The 12,113-nt window shown below is 45.4% G+C and overlaps 1 protein-coding gene across 1 annotated transcript in view; it reads left to right on the top strand.

Annotated features, from left to right (window-relative positions):
* The first annotated feature begins 2,478 nt into the window (after positions 1 to 2,478).
* The window catches only part of LOC146839301 (uncharacterized), a 133,894-nt gene continuing 124,259 nt past the window's right edge, over positions 2,479 to 12,113 (top strand). The window contains exon 1 of the mRNA XM_085651330.1: positions 2,479 to 2,660. The gene's annotated coding sequence lies outside the window, so the exon portion shown is untranslated. The remainder of the gene's footprint in view (positions 2,661 to 12,113) is intronic.

The raw sequence follows: 12,113 nt of genomic DNA, 5'->3' as shown, positions 1-12,113 counted from the left end.
AAAGAAGTTAGTATCAACCCTTCTCCAGCTTGCCAGAAGTCCTTTACATCACCTCCTCCCCCCCTGGACTCACCTACCCTCCCCTCCTCCTCTCCTGGACTCACCCTCTCTCCCCTCCTGGACTCAACTTGTATGTTGTTATGAAAATAGAAACTGATGTACCATTGAAATTAGTAAATGAATAATTTCAAAACAAAAGGATGAAAGAAACTTTGATTTCCAGCAATATGAAGAAATATGGTAAGTTGTAAATATTCTAAAAAACACAGGATTTGAGCAGTATTTGAGATAAAATATAATAGTTGTTTATCCCAACCGTAAAAAAAATAGGCTTGGTAAGTTTCTAATATGAACATCTTGTGTCCGCTTTAAATTAATAAATAGATGACTTTAAACGTCGTTATAAAATAATAGCACTTACTCAAACGCTTTGGCTGTAAACACTTGAAATACACCAAGCGCCGGCAGTGAAGTTTTCAACATGTAACTATGGAAACTGAGAATTTCAATATGGCTGCACCGTTCGTTTTACATCATAGCGCAGTTACGTGCGTGATGCGCTTGTGTCGTGCATAAGGAAATGAACGTCACACCAGAGACCGGCAAATGGAACTCTGCCGATGCTGTCTGTAACGCTCAACTGGATAGAGGTATTCACTTTTAAAATGTATGTGCACAGTTGATAGAAACGCCGTCGATTTCACGGGAAACAGCCCAATACAAAATCCACCGCAGTGATAATTTCCCAAGCAGAAACGTCAAAGCATTGCGAATGACAAAATCTCCACAACAGCCGCAGGTGCGATCGTTGCACAATAGTTGTCAAATAAAGAAATAGATAAAAATAACATACCATTCCAAAGACGTATATTTTAAAGAAGCACACAGTCCACGTAGAAATAAGGAGTTTCTGTAAATCGGTATAATTTTCTTAAAATCCCAGTGGGTTCAAAGTACCACTCGTTATCCGTGCTGCTGAGTGGTATCGCTCGTCGCCAATATTAAAATGAATGCAGATCCAATTTGATAAATAAGTTCCATCTATTGCAGCACGGTGAGAGATGGACATTTATCTTCAAGGTCCAAGTTTATCTGAGACCAACAGTAAATTCCAGCATTTCTCAACCTCATAGAACATGGAACACATTGAAAAAATAACATGTCGCATGCAGGTGCATGCGACCCCATGACAGGCAAATTTAAAGTGAACCAAACATATAATAGGAAACATGGAATGTAACATTACATTTGTGAGTAACTGGTAACTGCAAGCATTTTGTTTTGGTCTCTCTCCTTTTCTTTTTTCCCTAAGGGGGGGGGGGGCGGTGTTGTGATTACATACGTTAGTCCATGAGAGGACACCGCCCCGTCTGTGCTGTCAGCAGCTGCCAACTGTCAACTTTTGACAGTTGGCGGCTGATGCCCGAGCAGCACCGCTTTACCTACGCTCCGAGCTCTGCAGGAGCCTGTGTTGGCGAAATTAATAAAGAAGTTAGTATCAACCCTTCTCCAGCTTGCCAGAAGTTCTTTACATCACCTCCTCCCCCCCTGGACTCACCTCCCATCCCCTCTTACCCTCCACCCTGGACTCCCCCCTCTCTCCCCCACCCCTGGACTCACCTCCCCTCTTCCCCTCCACCCTGGACTCACCCTCTCTCCCCTCCTCCTCTCCTGGACTCACCCCCTCTCTCCTCCTCCCCCATGGACTCACCTCCCCTCCCCTCCTTCTCTCCTGGACTCTCCTCCCCCCTCCTCTTCCCCTCCTCCCCTGGACTCTCCTCCCCCCTGGACTCACCTCCCCTCCCCTCTTCACAGGACTCACCCCATCTCCCCTCCACCCTGGACTCACCCTCTCTCCCCTCCTCCTCTCCTGGACTCGCGCTGTCTCCCATCCTCCCCCCCTGGACTCACCCTCTCTCCCATCCTCCCCCCCTGGACTCACCCTCTCTCCCCTCCTCCCCACCCTCTCTCCCCTCCCCCCTGGACTCACCCTCTCTCCCCTCCTCCTCTCCTGGGCTCACCCTCTCTCCCCTCCTCCTCTCCTGGGCTCACCCCCTCTCTCCTCCTCCCCTCCTGGGCTCACCCCCTCTCTCCTCCTCCCCCCTGGACTCACCTCCCCTCCCCTCCTCCTCTCCTGGGCTCACCCCCTCTCTCCCCTCCTCCTCTCCTGGGCTCACCCTCTCTCCCCTCCTCCTCTCCTGGGCTCCCCTCTCTCCCCTCCTCTTCTCCTGGGCTCGCCCTCTCTCCCCTCCTCCTCCTCTCCTGGACTCACCCCCTCTCTCCTCCCCCCCGGACTCACCTCCCCTCGCTGCAGCCACCACTGTTCCCCTCATGAACACATGCACTTCCGGGTGACGGCGGCAGCAACGTGCGGAGGTTGTTTAAAGCATCCTTGTTTTCAAAAAGTGACGTTGCCCGGACAAATGTCTGCTTCCGGGTCAATCACGGCAGAGTCAGCACAAGCAGCGGAAGCCGCATGAAGCATCCTGAAGATAATGCCCCCCGCACACACGTAAATATCTGCTTCCGGGTCAGTACCGGATGCTGGAGCGCTCTCCTCAGGCCTGTGCGTCGAATCGTGTCCGGGTCAGAGCAGGCAGCGTCAGCAGTAGCAGCGGCCCCGCCTCCGTCCCGTCCCAGTCGTAGGACACACAGCGGGGGTAAGTGAGACGTTGGATGTAGTTTTATTTATTTTATCTATTTATTTAATGCGTTTTTGTATAGCGCGGACTTTACCCGAAGGTGTGAGAGCGCTGCACAATAGGAACAGTGATAATACATAAGGAGAAAAATTATAAGTGAGCATGTTACAAAAGCAAACGTTACATGAGGCAATAGTGACAATTGTGCATGTATCAAGAGCAAACAAAATACAAGAGGGAGCAAACGATACGTTACAAATGAAAAGGCGACACGTGTGCATGTTACAAAAGAGTACAAAGTACAAGTAGAAGGTATAATACTGCACTAAATGGCAGACACTCAAAACACAAGAACACACTGGGAAGGCACTTCTATAGGCATGGAGAACAGAACTTCCTCACACCATCATCAGGGGATGCAGCCTGCAGGTGTACTGGCCTCACACCATCATCAGGGGCTGCAGGGGGCAGGTGTGCTGACCTCACACCATCATCGGGGGGCAGGCGTGCTGACCTCACACCATCATCTGGGGGATGCAGGGGGCAGGCGTGCGGACCTCAAACGATCATGGGGCGAATGTAAGGAATGCAGGGTGCAGCCCTCTGGGCTCACACCAGCTTCAGACACAGGAGATGTTCTCTCTCAGCATCTATGACACAAACACGGTACCTTTAGGAAACGATGGGAGACAAACACCGATCAGGCGGCAATAACCTGCCCCAATCTCTGATGCCTCAAAGTTGCTTAATGTGAAACTCGGGCTCTGGCAGAGCAAGGCAGGACCTGTGCTCACAGGCTGGTCTTCCTCCTGGGTCCTCCATCAGCAGGAGTTTCTCCTTCAGTGCTGGCATAAAAGGACCTACGTGGAGACTGTCAGACTTCCAGTCTCTCTTCCATGCATTTCTCTGCAGTGGTCCCCAGAGCACACGCATGTTCAAAGCGGACCCTTGATATGCTGCAAGGATCAGCTTAGAGTCATAGAAAAGGGGGTGGAAACCCAATTTTGGTGCCCACCTTACATTTTCCTAAGCACTCTCAGCCGTGCTACACATACAAAGTGAATGGGGTGCCTACTTATCACACTGACGTTGTCAGGGAGAGCCAATATACAGCTCAACCTCCCCCCCCCCCCCCTGTTCATTTAAGAGATTTATTTTCAGTTTAATTGCCACCTGCTGCCTGAGAATGTGAGAGTTAAGGCTGGGCATGCCAAGCATGCACAAGGGAGTGTGAGGGTTGAGGCTGGGAAGACCAAGCATGCACAAGAGAATGTGAGGGTTAAGGATGGGCAGACCACGCATGCACAGTTAGGAGCAGATTTATTATTTTTTAGTGCAACGCAGTTCAGCAGTTAGGTGCAGCGCTGTGATGTGCAAGGGGGAGAAAGAAGTGCTGTGCCAGATTTATGAAATATAGCCCGTCGCTGCTCACTACTGCTGCACAAGTGCACAGTCTACCTAGTGCCATGCAAAACCTTTACACCATAGGGCAGAGGAGTGTGTGCTGTCTAGCATTAGATTCATACTGGGAACACACCATTCCAGTATAAAATCCTATACATAGACTAATTCTTAAACACTCCACGGGTTGTGTTTGTGCTGTAAAGTGCAGTGTGCAATGCGTGGAGTGTTTGAAGAAGTGACAACATTTCTCTGTGTTATCACCCGCTTCAGTGGCTTTTTTAACATAAAATTCACAGATCCTCAGTACTCTCACAATGCGATATTGAAGCGCTGTACATTTTTCCCTATTTCCGCGCGTCGCTAATATATGAAGTATCGCGTGTCCATGGTGGTGATAGAAAGGAGGAGTTTATTTCCTTACAGAATGCTACACCCACAGATCTGCTTCCTCCTCAGATACTGATACCTACCAACTCCCTCAAGAGCATTTCACATTGGGTGTTGCCTCAGAGACTCTGGGATGTCACAGCTCTGTTGAAGAGACTGCAAGAACTTTGTGTAAAGAGTGAGCCGTGATTATTTGGGGTGTTACATGTGATTGTGCAGATCTGTGCCCACCCTGTGTGTAGGTCTCTGGGAGTAGGTGATGCTCGTGAATGGCGTGGATGAAGCCTAACCTTTCACTACAAAATGTATGGAAGTGATTTGTGTGTGCAAGACAGTGTGTATGTGCTTGTTTATGATTGGGCCTCTCAGGTGGATAAAATCTCTGAGTGTGTAAGCGACTGAGCAGTCAGATTACTTATTTCCAGTGTGTAGGTCTTTGTGCCTGAGGATGAATAGTGTTTCACATGTGTGTGTGCACGGCAGAGCACAATGCCTGTGTAAACTGTGTGCAGCATTCAAGATGTGGTTAAGTGATATATGGTCTGTTACATTAATCCATTTACAAATGAGGTGTGAGGCTGTACAAGTGAGAGTTGGAGTTTGTGTCACATCTGTGAGTATACAGTTGAATGGAGTTTTTAAAGTGCAATTCTTTTGTGTGTGTGTTGCAAAAATGTTGTGTGTGTGTGTGTGTGTGTTACAAGCATTTTGCCAAAGACAAGCCTGTCTGCTCCCAGGCACACCTGGCCGCATCCGCTGGGACCAGGAGTCCGGTAGTATCCTCAATATTTCTAATATTCTGCATAAGATCTGTTGTCTTTCATGTACACAGATTTTAGTATCTCCCCCATGCTTACTTCGACTTTCGAAGCAAATGGCGTGTATGGCAGCCACACATATAGAGTAATCTGGTACTCAACAGCCCTCACTGTGGACCAACAAACAATAAGACTCTTCAACATTCTCAGATGGAGGAGTCGTTAAAAGCGGCTTTACTAAACCCACCCTCCCTAGGCAAAGATAAGGTAGAAATACTCTAATTATTAGTCTTCTAAGCCGGATATCCTGTTCTTAACTGAAACCTGGTTGTCAGAGGGATATACTCCAGATTTCCAGAAGCAATACCCGAAGATGACCAAAAGAGGACGAGCTCAGAGAAAGGAGGTGAGATATCAGCAGTTATTCACCCGTGGATCCACACATCTCTTTTACAAATTACCCAGGTTGAAGGTGTAGATCTACTTCCCTTTTCAGTTTTCGAATTGATGACCTGAACTCGGACTCTAAAGATAATGGATTAACTGAGTTAATGATGTTGTTGAATTTATACTAACACATTACATGCTCAGGTCACATAAAACGAAATCCCTTAGATCTGATCTGGGCGTATAATTTGAATCTATCCAATATAATCGTCCTTCCTTGCACATGGTCCAATCAGCATTTGATCAGCATTTGTATTCCAGTAGATTTTTCTAACGTGATCCACAATCAGGAAATGAAAACCATACACACATGGCAATAGATTAATACGGAGCCAGTGTTATCAACACTTTCAAACCCTCCCCCCACTTACCATCAATTGAAGACATTCGCTCCAAAGAAAAATAATCCACTCTGTGGCTCAGACGCTAGTGACCCACACCCCTCAAATCCAACAGCATGTTATAAACCGCACCAGACCAGTGCCCTGGTACAAGCCAGAATTAAAGGAGGCGAAACCTGCATTGCGTCTACACTGGCGGGAAAGTGATGATGAAGAGAGCAAAATCAAATTTAAAATTGAGCTTATAGACTATAAAGGGAAACCCGTTCCATGCAAAGCCCTTTTAATAGGCAAATAATAAAAATACTTTTTTGATATTCTGAATGATTTGTCGCCCCCAGATGAAATGAGAACTTCCCTGACTCCTATCGAGGCATTCTGTGACAATTTAAATACTAAACAAAAAAGTTCTTTAAAGATAGTATAAACAAATACAGCAGCAGTAGTCCTGAAGGTAAGTATGAAAGATCTCTACCACCCTATCCTGGTTTGAACAAACAAGCTCCATGAATTTATGATCAAGGTCAAATCCGGGTCACAACTGACCCTTTGTGGAAATGTGGATTTTCCTGATCAGTTATGTCCCCTATCTTGGACCCCAACGGTTCTATATGCATGTTACAAGTACATGTATGTTCCCTCCAGTTCCAGTTTCTAAGACGCAAACATATGTGTGTCTACCGTCAACATGTTCTCTGTCAGATCCGCCATCAATGGGCTGGATATTCGGTTCCTAGGTATGAAAGGCCACCGACTTTATATGGCTAAGTTACTTCATTTTTACAGTTCAGGCAAGTAGGCCCGATTCTGTCCTCAAGCCTTTCCCTGCTTTCTGTCTTTGACAGCTTCAGCTTGAGCTCGCATCTGTATCCATGAACTTTGTCCTACTCCCTGTGCAGCTAACGGTGCCTGCCTCGGCCAGTTTTCGCCTGTCTGCCAAGAAGTTGTATTTCACCTTCGAATTATCTATTTTGCTCTTCAGCCGATGCATTCCTGTCCAGTGATTTAGGTAAACATTTCCTTTAGCTCACAAGCAGAGGACTCAGCCTTTCCGTCCTCCTGCAAGTGATTCATAGCCCTGTTGCCATGGAAAGTTTTCTGCCCCTCGCATCTCATATAGACACTTAGACGCTTGTACACGTACACAGTCAGTATAGAATAGATTCTGTCCGAGAGTCTCTTCCCTTGTGGATAACATAGTTCTTTAAACATAGGATGTTAGATATGATTTGGGATTAGGATGACTTGACCCCAGACTTCTCGTCTCCACATGTAGAGCTAAATGTCAAGTCCCCTTCACCCCCTAGTTGCACGTCAATTACACGTCATGCTGCCGCGCGCGCATCTATGCCAAGTATTATCTTATAGATCCACCTATGTCTGATAATTCTAACCAATCATGTTTCTTTTATTCCTTATTACGCCTAGTTTCGATTATGTCACTGTCACGTCACTTTTCTTATCAAATGTTACGCCTTCTACATTCGTTTCATTGTAATGTACTTATTATAAAAATACATGTCTGTTAATAAATTATTGTACTTCACTTCCTGAACCCTCGTGGTGACGGAACCTGAGGGCCGCGACTCGAGTCGGCCATTTTGAATGGAATAAAGCCCATTAGAAAACCTCTTATACCACGGATTCTGCCTCTTGTTATTTTGAGCTATTTTACTTTATTTTAAGATTCCGTATGAAATTCAGTCCGGTAATATTTATTTTATTTACCACATAATGGCGCCCGAATAGGGACACTTTCTCATCTCACGCGCCGGCGGTGCGTTGCAGGCCCGGTCTCCTGCCACAGCTGGACGGACCATAAACGCGTACCAGCAGGATTTCCTGTAAGCTCCCTCCGGTCAAGCGGGGGCGACTGAGGCTGCGATCAACCCAGACGAGGCGGTGAGAAGTGCGAAGTATCCCGACCAGAGCCTAGCTGAGAGAGCAAGATCCGAGGTATACAGAGGCCCACCAGGTTTTCCGAAATTCCGACGTCCAGAGGGTCCGATGTCCGCAGTTATCGAGTCCTGTCCATTCTCTGAGGCCTTCCGTTTCAAGGAGCTACTCGGTGAGTACCATCGCCGGGGAGGCGTGTTGACGCGCACATAGGTTGTGCCGGTCAAGACGGATTTGGGTACACAAATCCGGTCTGCACTGTTTAGCAGTGTATATGTACTGTTTAGCAGTATATCAAGTATTCCGAAGTATTCAGTTATTGTCAAGAATTCAGCGTGGTGATTAGTTAAGCAGACTGTCATCATTGTCGATCATTGTTATAATGTTTAATGTTTAATGTTTAAAGTATTCAGAAAATGTCTTGCGTATTGTGGTATGAATGACTGTTTATTGTTCACTGTTCATTATTGTGTTTCTCGTATTAAGCAAGTTCAAGAGTAAGTATCAGATCAGTTGTCAATATGCCGCTCTTCTCGAAGTTAAGACAGATTACTACCAGAAAAGGGGTGCTTGAAGAAGCAGTTCCTATTCCTCCTAGAGACACCCCAGGACATTTCATGTACCATAAGCATGGCTTAGATGCCATATTGTTTCTTGATCTATGGGTAGATTATACCAAAGGATTACCGGAAAGTCAAAGGTGGCCCATAGCGGGAACCTGGGATGCAGAGTGCATCATGAAAGTGGAGGAAGAGTTATGGAAAAGAAAGGTCAGACAGTCACAGAAAGACGCTGTTGAGTTATGGCGTAAAGAATCTCATAGACGAACAGAAAAAGCACGTAGACAAGAAGAGAGGAGTAAAGAAAGTTCAAATAAAGTTCAAGAAAATCTATTAATTGAGGAAGGTATCCGAGTGAAATCAGAACAAGTGAATAGACAAAGAAATGCTCTTATGAATGGTATGTATCCCCTTCTAGCCGAAGGACTACCTAAGGCTGTTACGGAGGTGCCAAAAGACTTGCCACCCCCATTATTTCCAATTAAGGTACATCCAAAGGGGCATCCCAGAACCGCAGAAGATGTTTTTCTTTCCTCATATCTAGACGATGCAGCTCCCGAGTATGCTAACGCCACACCACATAGACCGTCTGGCGGAGGGGTTCAACGTCAGGATCAGGTATCTGTCCCCGTGCAACAGCAAGTCCCGATACAAGCTTCGGCAAGCACATCTGTTTCCGCATCTGTCTCCGCAGTCGACTCTACAGAGGTATCGACACCCATAGTTGCTGTGTCACGTTCAACGAATCCTTTCACACCCGACGCCCCAGATGGGGCCACGGGAGGTGCTAGCAGTACTTTCACACCACCTAGAATAAATAAACTTGTTTTTCAAGAGTCAGCACATTCACGTACACCTAAGTTCGTAAATGAACGTACGCTTAAGGAACTCCTTGTAAATTGTAGATATGACCCCGTGGTTGGTAAAGCGGACGAAATGGTCCTGGCATCATTACGTATCAGGCGAGCCGCAGAGTATTTAGCAAGGTTACCAGGGATGACTACGCATCTAGATAACATATATCATTTTGTTCAAACAGGACGAGATCCAGGATGTATTAACAGAGCTATGGAATTCCAGAAAGTAGAGATACAGGGGGAACTGTTACGTTTCCTCATAAACTGTGTAATCAGAAATCAAGATCGTCCGGGGGTAGACCCGAATGCAATGCTTATTCTTACAAGATGGAGTCAGAATATATCAGAAGGGAGACACGATAAGCAAAATTGTATAATAGCCATGTGCCGAAAAATCCGTAAAGAAATAGAGCGTATTCATGAAGAAAGATTGGGAACAGACGAGTTTGAGCAAGATGAAGTGTCCGAATCAGGGAACTCCGTAAGACAGTCAGAGACCATAGCCTATGTAGGCAAAGGAAGATACTGTGAAAATACTAGATGTTTTTCTGATCCCATACACTCTGTATGTCCAAATAATAGCAGAACGTATCCGACGCCTGTAATAAATCTGAAATCTCCTGAACATTCGTTTCAAGCCGCAGATAAAATACTACGAGAACGAAGAGGTTGCCACCTCCTCGATTCCATGGATGAGCAAGAATTAGCCAGATCAGCCGTTCACTGGATTGTTAGTCCTGAAAAATACGGTGATGAGACCGTAGCACACACGTTTCTCAACCTCAGTACAGATGAACAACGTTTAGCTGGAATCTATATGATTCAGCAACTCCTCATATTATATAAGAGCCAACATGCTGACCCTGGTCCTTTACCTGATATATTAACGGAACTACTCACGTACAGATGGAGAGGTTCTAGTAATAAGCTAATTAAAGAGATATTAGTGTCACGTAAGCAGTATGTCCTTTTTGTAAGTCCGGATTCTCTCTCGCTGCCCCACAGAGAAAGAGTGCCGTACTATATGGATAGACAAAATCCCCTACGAGAAGTGCACCCAATAAAAGGCGAAGACAATGAGTTTCACCGTGTATTTGTTTACACACCCATATCAAAAATGGAATTATTAGAAATGAAGAAAGTAGTACCTAGTCATGACAAAGACCCAGCGGGTTTCCACCGAGAAATTAAAGACATGTTACTGATGGGAGAGTACACCTTTCCTGATATTATGACGATATTAAAGGTGCTTTTGCCTGCTGGCATATATGAAAAACTGAAAGAAAAAGAGTGGGAAGTGGGAGACCAAAAGATAGACTGGACAGCATTAGCAGAGGAAGAAAGGGGCCGAGCCGCAGGTTCGGGGCTCGGGGATAAAGTTAAACTATTACCAGGTTTACTAGTACAGGTACTGCCACGTTTATTAACTACAAAAAAGGAAGATTGGGGTGCAATCACAGCCTGTAAACAAAAGCAAGATGAAGACACAAGTGATTATTATGCTCGATTTGAAAAATGTTTTGGTATAAATAGTGGTATAAAAGCAAGTAGTGACTCATATCCACATTTATTTGTGACAAAATTAGTGGAAAATGCATTGCCTCCAGTGAAGAATAGAATATTGAAATTCGAGAGTACCTGGCAAAGTAACACTCCGTCGCAAATGCTACAAATGTTACAGTATCATCACAATAGAATTAGGGATGAACAAGAACACGAGCATAGACACATGAAGGATACAAAAATGAAAATGCTAGTTTCTCAGACAGTACCAGCAGATGGTCACAAAAAGGGTGTGACACATTCTGGTGATTCTGCAGTTCCTGTAAAAGGAACCTGCAATTACTGTAAACAACTAGGCCATTATGTACATGATTGTCAAGTCCTGAAACGTAATATAGCTACAGGTATTGCAAAAGAGAGACCACGATTAGTTAGACAAGATCAGAATGAAAAAGGAGCTATGCAGCATGGACAGTCCATGCCAGTTCAGCAACAGTCTATGCCAGCCTCACAGCAACCCATACAGTTTGTGCCAGCTGCACCACCGTTGCCTGCTACTGCCACACAAACCACAACACAACAAATGTATCAGACTGCACAGTATGAATACCCTGAGTATCAGCGTTACGCATGAACCAGCCTAGAGAGGGAAGTTGACTTACCGCTTATCGAGATTCCGGTAGATCAAGAAGGACCTTACGTACATAGTGAATTATTAGGTCAAGATAGAAAATTCTTACTCGATACAGGGGCAAGTCGAACAACCATAAAACGTAGTGAAGTTCCAGGGGCACCCCTCTCAGGCTCTCAAAATGTTTCCCTTGGTTTTTCGGGAAAACCTATTGTTAATGAAGTATCACAGCCTCTACCACTTACGATAGGACCTTTGACACGAACTACAGATTTATTGCTTACTAAATCATGCCCAGAAAATCTGTTAGGAATTAAAACTCTGAAAGCACTAGGAGCCATAATATGTTGTTCTCCGGAAGGAGTAAGGTTGTTTTTACGTGATTTTAAAGGTCACTATGTGTCTAGAGACATGGATCCCCGACTACAGACTTTACCAGTACATCTATGGGCACAAGGCCCTACGGATGTTGGCTGCATGAACATTACACCCTATCGAGTTACATTGAAAGCAGGAGTGGTACTACCACGAATGCGACAATACAAGTTACCGCATGATGCTGTAGTGGCTTTGTTGAAAATCATTGATGAGCTAATTGCCCAGGGAGTAGTTGTAGAAACAGACTCCAATGTATGTAATTCACCGATAATTCCGATTCTTAAACGAACTGATCCTACTGCTCCGCCA

Source organism: Triturus cristatus, chromosome 4_1 (genome assembly GCF_964204655.1).
Source record: "Triturus cristatus chromosome 4_1, aTriCri1.1, whole genome shotgun sequence".
Taxonomy (NCBI): Eukaryota; Metazoa; Chordata; class Amphibia; order Caudata; family Salamandridae; genus Triturus; species Triturus cristatus.
Note: the sequence above shows the minus strand (reverse complement) of the source record. Positions and strands in the feature narration are given on the sequence as shown.